Source organism: Chinchilla lanigera, unplaced genomic scaffold, assembly GCF_000276665.1.
Source record: "Chinchilla lanigera isolate Chin_1 unplaced genomic scaffold, ChiLan1.0 scaffold00110, whole genome shotgun sequence".
Classification (NCBI taxonomy): domain Eukaryota; kingdom Metazoa; phylum Chordata; class Mammalia; order Rodentia; family Chinchillidae; genus Chinchilla; species Chinchilla lanigera.
The window spans coordinates 5,272,401-5,284,927 of NW_004955511.1; the positions used below are offsets into that span (position 1 = coordinate 5,272,401).

Sequence of the window (12,527 nt, forward strand, 5' to 3'; positions counted from 1 at the left end):
AAGACTAGAAGAAGACCTGCTTGTGTGATATGTTCCATGACCTAATGATCTTAGTAATTCCAAAGATCAAACAGATAAGATCAAATAAAATCGAGGTTTAGAGGCTTAGAAAAAGAGTATCTGCAGATACTGAAGGCACATATCTTAATTTAATACCCAGCAATGAAATTATTGAGGCTATTATACTACATATCTAAAGCAGCTACTGTCAAGTCCATTATAAGTTTAATACTCCACCAAAAATACTCTAAAATTGAAAATTAATCTTTGTAGAATATTTTTGGTCAAATGGAAAAAATTTATTCTGTAATTTCAGAAGTTAAATTGCTGATTAGTGGTGAAAATATCCTGTTTCTGGAATTATTCTAAAATGTCTTCTGTACCTGTCAACACACTTCTGTGAGACTGGTTTCTCTACTATGAGTATTACTAGAATAAAAGATAAACACAAAAATGTACAACCACATCACCTTCTGCAAGCAGCCCTGCTCTTACATTTGAATGGGCCAAAAATAGTCCAGGTTCTCCTACACGAGGAGGAGAGGATCGCCAAGCACACACCCCACGGTATGCAGTGCAAGGCTTCGGTTACGGAGAGTCATGTGACAGCAGCAGCAGGAACAGCAGAAGGGAAAAGGAAGAAGAACGTACGGTAACTCCGGCTCCCAGGGCTTAACGTGTCAGACCCCTCTGACTCTGGTACCTTGGGTATCTGTGATCTGTGGCCTCCAGCATCACTACCTCATAAGGTTTTGATATTTTATTTACTTTTTTTAGAACAGTGGAAAAGTCGACAACAAGTAGGGTGGTAAGGTGTTCACAGGTAAATGGAGGGAAGGGAGTGTCTCACTCAGCTCCTTTGATTCTAACTGTACTACTGACATCACTCTAACTTAGGTTAAAAAATATAAATTCAAAATAAGCTATTTTAAGTAACAGCTTTAAACATAAACACAATGTTCATTCCAACAGTATATACTTCTAATGTTGCAAAATATTGTTTCTTTTATAACTTTTTGTGTACTTACAATTATGGAAAGGCAAGAACTGTTATTTGTCTATCATTATTTTCTGCCTCATAATTCTTCTAAATTTTCCAGAATTAAGTTCGGTGAGATTACACCTTTTAAAACATAACAATATCCTACCAACTGTGAGTCACTGGCCAGAGGAGCGTATGAGATCAATGTCCAGAGGGAAGCGACTTTTGGAGCCACAGGCCCGAGCCCTCCTGGAACGCACTCTCAGAGATTACACGGCAGCCCGCAGGCCCACGAGCCCACGCAGGGACAAGGACACTGACTGAGGAGTGCACGCTCCGGCCCTCTCCATCCCCACGCTCCAGTTTGTGACTCAGACTGGCCCTGAGGTCAGGGATGGAACACAACACCCTGACTTGTCCTGCCCCTGTCCTTCTGCTGTCCCCACATGAATTCCTGCCATGACCTCCTTCCTCGGTCCTTATCTTTGCTTCCGGGTTCTATCAATAAAAGCCACAGAAGCTTCAGTTCAGAGCTGTCTTTATAAGACCCAGAAGCTGAGGGCTCTTGGTTCAGGGCAGTCCCTGGGGCCTTCTGGAGACTGAACTGGGCATTCACTCCAGTCATCTTGCATCCTTCGCACCAGGCCACGGTCATGAGCCACGACAAGTGGAGTCCCATGTGAGGAGTAAGTTGGTGCAACTCCACACAGAGGACCCATCTTCCAATGCCTGGAAGAGGAGCAGCAGCATCCAACGTCACATCCTGGTAAGGGGACGGAGGTGGCCGCAGAACAGCCCGCAAAGCCTTCAGCAAGGTCTCGGGTTGGGTTTATCAGCCCAGAGACTCTAACCGCCCGATTACTGGGGCAGGGGCAGTTCTTCCATTCTTTGTCCTCTTTTACTTTCAGTCATGTGGTGTGGATCAAATTTCACCCAGAGGAAAAGCAATTTAAGCAACATTTGCAATGCTTATATAAAGACATCTGGGAGTAAAATTTCTGAACCTCAACTTATTAAATGATTGAGAGTTACCTGACCACAGTGTCCTGGTGTCCACTGGAGGACAGCCTGGAGGTGGAGGGCTGGGGACACCTGGGTCACAAACTGAGACCGTCATTGTGTCCTGCACACGTTGCTCACTTTGCTTTCAGGTAGCTTTGCATGTCGCTGTTTGATCTACTGAATCAGGCGAAGTTCCCCTGAAAAGCCTTCTTCCTCCCCTCAGCTCCCCCTGAAAACCCCCTGCCACCTCTGACCACCCAGGGGACCAGGAGAGGTGGCCAGAGGGGAGGGGCATGTGATTATAATACCTGTGCCAACTGGACTTGTTTTCCAAAAACATAGAAAAAAGTAGGAAAAGCAAATAAAAACAGAAAAACTAGGGAAAAAATTAAAATAAGGAAAATAGAAAAAGAGCAGAAAAATAGGAAAAGACAAGACATGTAGGAAAAGGGAAAATAAAAATGAAAAAATTGGAAAAGAAAAGAAAAATACAAATTGGCAAGGAGAGAGAGGGAGACAGAAGGAGAGAGAGAGAGAAGATAGCAAAAGTCAACCCAGAAAGTTACGCTAAACTGGGAAAAAAAATTATCAGGTTGAAGGAATCTCTATCAGTACTTTTTACAAAGGCTCGAGCACACACAGATGTGAACTCAGGACTAGAAAGCTTAAAGCAGCATCTCCAATCTGCCTCATGAGCCTCTATCTCAGTCTTTCTCTCTCCCCTCTTTCTCTCCTCTCTCTCTTTCTCTCACTCTCTCACTCTCTCCCCCATCTCAGAAAGTTAAATACAGACCTTCAGGTTCTTTGATTATTGGTTTAATTTTCTGCCCACAACACGATTTTAATCAATTGCAGTTTTGTCTGTGAGGCATGTTTTGCTAAGCACTGCAGACCCACCCTGGGAAGCATTTGGTCTTGGTTGTCTCTCCGCCCTTGAGACATTGGGATTTGGTGCTTCAGGGTAGTCCTCTTCTCTGTGCCTGCTGCATTCCAGGGCCGGCTTTCCAGGGTGGTGGGTTTCCCCTTCCCTGAGACTCTTCCTGAGTGAAGCCAACCTGGACTTATCTCTGGGATGTATTCTTACATCTCATCTAGATTTCACCCTCAGACCTTCAAAAGATAAATGTAACTGTTTTACTCCAAATTTATCAGCCATTCTACTCTTAGGCAAACTGGAAATTAAAACTCTTTTCCCTTCCCTCTCCTTTCTAGAATGCTGCTCTATGGAGCAAACTGACTGTTTTTTTACAGCACAGATACGTTCATTGGTAAACAAAAAATATTCCTAAGAATGCTTATGCTTTATTGATAGTTTTAAAAAGAAATGGTTCTATTCCAGTAAGATTAATCATCAGCCTAAATCCCTTTTTATAGTCTTGCTTTCATTGGTGCAAAATGTTTTTTTTTCCACCTGACTCTTATTACAAATCCCTCTGCTACTAACCAATGACCTAAAGGAAAAGTTCTGATTAGTCCTTTCATAGTTATAAACGAAAAAACTGTAAAAGAGTTATTGAAATTATACATGGCCAATGTATGTGAGAGTGCACTGTGGTTTAGAAACAACTGTTTTGTGTGTTTGTCCATCTGTTTATTTAATGTATGTTAATAACTGGTTAAAGCACCTGCAGCTGCTTTATTTTAATCTTTTTTTTTTTTCCAGTACCAGGAATCTAACTCACAACCTTTTTAGGTTGGCTTTCTAGGCAGGCTCTGTGCCACAGAGCTATATCCCTGGCCCCTAAAAAATATTTTTTGATCTCAATAATTTCTTTTTATTTTTACTTTGTTGGTTCTTTTTGAGCTTTGCGAGGAAACACCGTTTATATAGGTTTTCAGAGAAGCCAAACTTATTTAAAAGCATTACCAGACAAAGTCTGAGAAGCTTGAGGCCTACATAGGAGTAAAGGCCTTAAAATCTGATAACATAAAGCTTACCTATGACTTAGGATGATATGTATATGTTTCCATACATTAACCTCCAGGTATATATCATCCTCCAAAAGTTCTACCTACGTTGAGTTATAGATAAATCAACACTCAAGACATTACCTCAAATGCTTGTGGCTGATATAGTTTAACAACAGGCTAATTTAAATCAGTTGGTGAGAGTAAACATACCTTTAAATTTGGTAACATATTTCATCCAGGCCCCTAGGTAATCAAGATAGAACCAAAAATTAGATTTATAAATGCAATGTCTAGTATGATCTGTGTACCATAATTTCAGAGTCTTTCTTGGTCAAACATAATATATATAAATATATCTTTAAATAAGTGTTACCTGTTATGAAGGGTCATTCAAAGTGACTGTTTTTCACTGTGCTTGAAAGGTTAAGATTTCTATATCAAACCCACTCTGACTTCTAAAAGCATTGAGATGCTTCGATTAAACTTAAAAAACCAAATTTAAAAGCAGAGGTTCTATATCCTACTAAATTACCTTTTGTTCTCATCATTAGGTTTTTTGTTACAAAAAGTGAGCTTTAAGAATTAAAGAGTATTTGAAAGTTAACATATAAAATGTGTTCAATAATCAATGCATGATCGGTTTAAATAAACAGCCATTATCTTAGCTTACGACATAACCTATATATGGGCTATGTATATATCTAAAAACAAGCTATCCTATAAATCTAAAAGAAGCTTTAGAGTGGAGACTATGTAAGCTCAACACATCCAAAGTAAGTCATAGGTGCTCTCTTTTACACATGTTTAGACCTTAAATGTACATAATGATCAAAATTTCACATCACTTCAGATTTGCACCTGACCCTTAAAGTTGTTCTACATCTACTGCCTTAGACTTAAAAAGTGCTTCGTCATTGTATGAATGAGATGCACTTGTATGTTGGTTAATGAGTCTATTCGTGGCCATTAACGCAGTTCCCCAAATTCATCAGAGCTGGAAAGATGTCCTTAATTCTTGTCAGTACACTTACGCCTTATAAAAGCCATCCAAGGAGCCTACATCTGTCTTAAGGGTAGGAACTAAGTAGATGTAAAGACGTCCGTGTCGCTGGACACCAGTTACTGCGAGCCACCCACACAGCGGCATCTCACTTCCCACCTGGAACAGAGGATGTGGTGAAGGAAGCAGCTGGAGCCTGAGACAGCTCCGGACAACTTGTGGAGAGGAAAGCACCGGCGTCCTCTACAGGGAAGCGCTCGCTTTTCTACAGACATTGTTACTCAGAGAACAGCCCAATTTCTCAACAAAGATGAGACAGTCCAGTGTTGCAACACCAGATACTGGCATCTGTGGGGCTCTTCTCTGGCACACACTGACTGCGCTGCTTGGAACGTTCCTCTCCCTCTCTGTGACCCACTTTTGCAAAGTTAACCTACATGGGTCTTAGAACCTGGCCTGTCAAATCACACATCCTAACAAGTGCCTGCTGTAGTAATCATAGCAATAACAGCAGCGTTTATGAAATACGCGTGTTTAGCTGGGGGCTCAGTGGCTGCCCGCGCCATCTTCATCTGGGCTGTGGAGACCTTTTCAGACCTGCGACAGCAGCTCCACAAGAAGTGGCCATGGGGTGAGATCACTGAAGGAATGGAAGACAGTCTCTGGAAACCCTGTGACCTGTGCTTCAGAGTTCTGAATAAGGAGCCTCATGACTATCATGACACAGAGAAACAATGACACAATTGGCACACCATGCACCGGCTGCAGATGCCCACCTAAGGATGTGTGTGAATCACTCAAACATGGAAAAACCCCTGGGAATACATGCTATACAATGGGCCACTCTTGCTCCTGCCATTGAGAACCAGAAAGGTCCAGTCAGCAGAGGAGCAGCTGCTGAACAAGGACTCGGAGAACATGAGAATGCAGACTAAGCCCAAGGGGTCAGAGGTCCTGTGGACTGGGGTCATGAGAGCCGCTCGGAAGCTGTAACCAGGAGGACCTTGCACAATACATGCGGAGACTCCCTGGAAGCCATTGTTCCCCTGACAGTACAGGCTGTGGTGGAGCTCCAGAGAAGTCTGCAGCAGGATTCCTGCTGCCTGTGCTGACAGCTGGGGAGACGACCCTAACTGGTTGCGGGGTCCCAATGCGATGGGAGGCTGGAGAGAAAACACTACAAAAAAATGGCTTTGGCCCCAGATGGTTCACTTGATTTTTGACAACCCTCAGGCTGTAACTACTTGTTAGATCCTTCTTGCGTATCTCTGTCTTCCTGAGAAACCACTTCTAAGATACCACCATGTATTACAGCAGCCATTGATATTTTCCTACTAATCTATCATAACTGTGTAAAGTTTGTAATGTCCCTATCCTATTTCATAAATGGATGCGTGTTTATTATTATGTGTTTCCTACAACAACCATTGAGAATAATGATTATTCAATAGGTCACTCATGTATTGTTCTATTTATTTTCTTTTGAAGATACCTAAGTAGAGTACAACAACTATTGATAATCTCCTACCTCTTTTGTCTCTAACTCACTATTATTTGTCTATTTGTTTTCTTGAGAAACTATCTTGTAGATAACAATATGTAAAACAATAACCATTGATAATTTCCTACCACTTTGTCTGTAACTTGGTAAGCCCCCCCCATTATTGTAACCCTTCTTTTGCTCTTTAAAATAAAAAAAAAAAAAAGGAGCCTCATGGAAGCATGAGAGAAGCGTTCTCTTTTCTATAAAAAGGAAGCAAACATTTAATTTCAAAAACGTACAGTGGTACCCGTCACCCATTAATGTCTAACTCAGATTTGCAAGCACATTCCTATATGAGGGACACAGAAGAGGTCATGAAAGGGCCTATATCTCCCCGTACTGCACTGACAACTCCAGCCCCACAGTTAGGAGACCTGGAAGGAGAGAGGACAGAAAGAACAAGATTTACTGTGAAGGCCACCAGGAAAAGGGAGGAGAACACCAGTCATTAAAGAGCTCTGTTCATTCCCAACGCTGTCCCCCTGCTGCTTGCATGACAAAGATCAAGCTGAACAAGTGATACCTGTCACACACAGCCCTGATTCTTCGGTCTTTCTAAAGCAATGCTGCTTCTTCTAGGTTTCATTATATTCAACCTGTGAGCAATATTACTGCCTGCAAGCCTCAGTTTCTTAAGCTTGTAACACTATCTCTTTTTCCATTTAAAAACTACGTAAATATATGAACCTACAAGAGAATGAAAACCTTCCCCACTACACAAGAATAAACCGTGGGAAACAATCTGCACCCATTCAACATTCATGAGACCCCATGAACCACACAGGGAGATGGAGGTGAGGGTAGTGGGGGGGGGCTATTTAATGTACCCGTGAGTGCGAAGGTTGAATGTACGTGATTGGAGTGCAGCAAGGGACTTCCAAAATGCACACCAGCATGCCACTATTATCAACTATAGTAAACACGTTTATTGACATGAAAGGTGTCAATAAGATATTAAGCTAAAAGAGCAGACTACAAGGTATACACACATGATGATACTATGTGATTTTACAAAATCTTATATGTCTTTGTCCAATACACACTTACACGTGAAAGTTTACAGATCTAAGTGAAATATCATTAATTATATCTGGGTGTTGGGATTATGGGAGCTTTTTCCTTCTTCTTTAATTTTTAAACACTTATCTGTATTTTCCAATTTTGGTGACTATATTTAAATGACATACACATGCAGTCTGAAGCTGGACTGATGACTCTCAGAAGCAGGAAGGAGCCAGAAGAACAAAAGCAGGAGGACGTGTTGGTGTCCGAACACGCTTCAGGAGCAAAGGGGAAGCAAGGGCACTGGACAGCACACTCCCAGATCCCCAAATGGGCCTGGTGTTTGCTTGAGTGCACAATAGACAGCAATAAAAGGACTTTAGAATTATATACAGCCAGGGAAGAGGCTGGCTTAAAGGAAGGAAATAAAAAGGTCTTATAAAATCCAGGCAAGCGTCTGCATCTGGGACAGAACTAGCAGGGGAGAAGACGACTCGGAGGGGCCCAGCAAACGGAGTAAGTCCATGAGAGAGCTCTGCTCGCCGCGCCAGCTCGGGGCACAGAGAGGGGCTCATCTCTCTGGGTGGCTTCTCAGCTGCACCCCATCCTGCTGCTGTGGGGGGGGGTGGTGGAGTTGATTCTTGTCTCTGTGTGGGGACCAGTAGAAAAATGATGGGAAAGAAACCTCGAGAGGAATGAAATTCAGAAGAAATTACACAGGAGAAGACTAGAAAAAGTGGGTTACGACAAAGCAGAGGAAAGATACTTCAAGATAAGAGCATCAAAAGCTAATGTTAAGGAAGCCGGAAGATAGAGGAAGTTAGGCATGTGGGGCAAGGGTCCTAAATAAGAACCTGAAATAAGCTAAAATTTGGGACTTGAGTTAATACAGCAGAGGGCCCAAATAACTAACAAGAGCAAATAGGCTACCAGGACCTAATGAAACAGGGGACAAAATACAGCTCCCTACACACATGGGAGAAGCCCTGGAGGAAGAGAAGCTGAAATGCAAATGAAGCAGCTTGCTTCCCACCAAAGGCCTACCTGCAGCCAGGGGCATCTTGCATTCTGTCACATCTATACCTACCAAAAACTACAGAAAGCCAGTGGACTAGAACATCTGTGGTGTCTACCTTATAAAACCCCTCCTTGACAAGTAGCGAGCATTTCCTTTGACTCTATTCAACACAGACTAGGTCATTCCCCACTGCTAGCTGTGTGCTGGTCTTGTGGCTTCAATCTCCCTTGCACAGAATCAATAACCTGACACCTACAGGGAGCTGGTTACATCTTTGGCAGCCAATGTGCGGCACTCGGCTTCTCTAGGAGAGGTAAGTGCGGCGGAATGGCCAAACACACATGCACACAGCCTTTGCCTGCCCCTTACAGAACTCTAAGAAGTAGAGTGCTTACGCTGCAAGCTAGTTAGATGCTTTTAGAGCAGCTGCCACTCTTAAGGCAGCAGACAGGTTCCCCAGCTCCTCCTGGTCAACTCCCCTCCCACAGAAGCCAGTGGGCACCTAGGCCAGACGGGCAGCTGCGGTGCTCTCTAGACACAGATCTCTGGCCACGTGGAGCCAGTGAAAGCTGAGAGGGCACCTGAGGGGTCCCGCTGGGGTGACCTCGGTGGGCACCCAAAGCCTCCTTAGTGGAATCTGGGTGCTGACAGTCCGACTGGGTGAAGAGCAACCTCCACTTATCTTTCGTCCCCACCTGCACACCTCTGTGAGGTGAGACGGAAAGCTCTCTTTGATCTCCTGGTATTCACTGTCCCAGAGGGACCTTAGACATTGTCAAAGCCTGCTCTTAAGCTTCTTTAAGAGTTGAGCTACACCTTTGAGCCCTTCTCTCCCTGCTAGCAAAATAGACCCCCTCTTCAGATATGCTGTGATGAATTTACTGGCCAGGAACGGGTCGTCCTGGATCCCCCTGTGAAACGTTTCCTAAGACAAAGGTCTAACTGACAAAGAGCCCCCTATGCCCTTTATTCCTCCCAACACACTGGGAGTTAGCGTCAGACATCTGAACTCACTGCAGCTGTGCTACATTCTCTGAACAAAACCCCGCCTCTCTCCTCCGTTCAAACTAAGACAGCTTGCAAAACTGCTGGACTTTAACACAGGAGAACACTCATCAGATGAGGGATTTACACCTGTGCCTTGCACATGCTCAGGGCTAAGAAAAACCTTTAGCCAAGAAAGAGCCAAGAGGTCACAGGTTCAAATACAGAGGGCACAGGTGCTGCTGGCCACTGCCCGAGACCCTCCCGTCACCATCACTAGCACTGGACGTGATCAGACTTCAGCGACGCGTAAAGTCAACACTGAACCTAACCACTGAATTTCATTTGGTTCTCGTCCAGTTTGCTTTGCAACCAGAACCGTGGGCAGAATTAAGTTCATGAACCAAGGTACCACCGTATTACAGCTGTAGCTCAACTTGGCCAACACTCCCAAGAGTGCACTCTCACCAAAAAAAACTGCTTGTCTGCACTTTTGTTCCTTTCCCTCATCCCTGTTGTTCCTTCCTTTGAGCAGTTTCTTTCCCTTTCTTATTATCTATTGTACATTTTGAGTTTTACTTACTCTTTCAGGTTCTTACACTAGGGAGACAATGTGATGTTACACATGTGGGTCCAATTTCTTTCACTTATGAGTGTGGTCTCTAGTTGCATCCATTTACCTATAAAAGCCTCGAGTTTATCTTTTTTATGGCTGAGTAATACTCCATTGTATAGAAACACCGCACCATTTTTATCCATTCCTCAGTGGATGGGCATTTGGGTGGTTTCCAAGATTTAGCTATGACAAATTGCACTGCTATAAACATGGGTGCACATGTTGCTGTTCCTATAATTATCTCATATCTGAAAGTAACCCTCCTTATATCCATGATTGCTGTTTCTCATGATAGGACCCTTACTCTTCTTTAATAAGCATTCTACTAGAGTCTGTAGTAGAGAAGCTGCAGTGGCAATTTTAGAAAAGATTCCATTGTGTCCAGGATCATTAGGGATGAAGTTTATAGGTCACTTAGTCACCTTGTAATGGTGGGGAAGACTGTAAACCACTGAACCCTTTCGTGTCTCATCGGTGTGGTCTTGTCACTTATTTTAATCCTCTCCTTGAAGTGGGGAAACCCATCAGGAAAGTCCTGATGTACTTGACAAAGGATACAGGCCACATATCCGGCAAGACGTTTGTTGTAATGACTCCGCATACTCCTGTGCCCACACTAGGAAGGAACTGCACTCTCCTAAGTGTAAAGCAACTAGTAAAAGGGCTAGAGTAACACCTTAGATTATCATCGGAAGACTTTGCTTTCTTTTTGAACAAGCATTTAGATCTTCCATGGATTCACAGGAGTATCTGGCTGGTCGCTCACACGTAGGACAGGGTCTGGTTTCCGGGGCTTCCGCTGGGTGTAGTGTACCCAGGAGTGCAGGCCTGCTAGCCTGACAGCTGTGTGGTAGACAGGATCATGGTTATCGTCCTTCCAAGTTAGTCCTAGTGAAAGAGATGATGGTGGAACAGCCCTTACCAGTACTGAATCTCCGGAGTGGGATATGGGATTTCTCTTCTTTTTAGGCTGAGCTTTTGTGAGCCATAGAAGAATCTGTTGGAATTTAGACACTGAGATGAATTTCTTAGTAAGGTATCTGTCTATCAAAGAGAAAATAATTAGTGAGAAAAGGGCATCCATGAGGCATTTTAAATGGACTGAGGCCTAGAATTTGAGATGCTTTTCATATCTTGGTAAGAGCTAAAGGCGGTAAGTGAGGCCACTCTGCATGGGTTTTTAAGCCATTTTGCACAGGTGTCTCTTTATGGTCTCGTTCTCTTTGTGTGCCTTTCCCAGTGGTTGAGGCCTCTGCTCACAGTGGAGGTGACAGACAATGCCCCGTGCCGGGGACACCCTGTGTGACTGCTGCTTTAAAAGAAGACCCACTCTCACTCCACTAGCTCTGAGGAAGTTCAAATCGGGGGATGATTTCTGAGGCCAAAATCTGTATCATCTCTTGGGCTTTTTCTGTTCTTCAAGAAAGGCCTCAGGCAGTTTGAGAAGCATCTATCCACACCAGTATGTATTGGAGCCCCTTACTCTTTGGCACATGAATAAAGTCGAGCTGCCATGCTTTCCCAAGGATTTATTATGTCTCTGTATTCCTAGAAGGGTTGTGGTCCAGTTAACAGGATTTTAGGGGCATAGCTCACGTGTTAACTGTCTGTTGTATTGTCTGAGAAAGTACCTTTCCTAGGAATAACTCTGAGGCCATCTAGTGGGTCTTGTCTCTCCCCAAGTGAGAAAATAGATGTAATGACTTAATACTTTTCCACTGACGAGCACCAGGAAGGAACAATTTACCATCACCTGACTGTAACCATCCTGATGGGAGGAACCGACACCCCTGGGAGAGAGCCCATTCCACTTCTGACTGAGAATATTTGGGCCGAGTATGATCGAGGGGCCCTTCCCAGATCCAGCGGGCGCGCACTGTAGGGGACTCTTGAGCAGCTCTTTTGCAGCGGTGTCAGCCAGCTGACTGCTTTGAGATACTCCGTCAACTCCTTTCTGGTGCCCTCTGCGGTGAATCATCACCACTTTGGAAGGCACATGGACATGGGCACAAGTTCCTCTATATCCTTATGATACTTCACGAAGATCCATTGGCTGTCAGATAATTTCTTTCGTTTTATAGAATGGTGTGAGCATGCAATCCTGAGAAAGCATACTTTGAGTCAGTATAAATATTGACTTTTTGTCCTTCACTGAGTTGTAAAAGCCCTGGTCAGAGGTAAGAGCTTTGTTAGCTGAGCATTAGTCCCAGGGGCAAGTGAGGAACTTTTAAGTGTCTGATGTAGAGTCACTACTGCATACCCTTCCTTTCTTGTCCAATTTTCCATGAATGAGCCACCATCACAGAAGAGGGTAAAATCAAGATGTGTAAGGAGTGTTTCCAACAAGGCTTCCCTGGCTGTGTATGAATGGAAAAGTATCTGTTCACAGCAGGTCTTTTAGGCTCAATTTTCTCCTTTTTTGGTAGAAAGGTAGCAGGATTTAAGGAAGAACATGTCTTTATTTGAATG

The 12,527-nt window shown here is 43.6% G+C and overlaps 1 long non-coding RNA gene across 1 annotated transcript; it reads right to left on the reverse strand.

Annotated features, from left to right (window-relative positions):
* Window positions 1-2,765: 2,765 nt before the first annotated feature.
* LOC102026342 lies at window positions 2,766-11,057 on the reverse strand. The gene is made up of 3 exons (XR_264430.2): window positions 10,981-11,057; window positions 4,106-4,138; window positions 2,766-3,094 (listed from the first exon to the last, which is right to left on the reverse strand). It is a non-coding gene; the product is annotated as an uncharacterized LOC102026342 (long non-coding RNA).
* Between the last annotated feature and the right edge of the window lie 1,470 nt (window positions 11,058-12,527).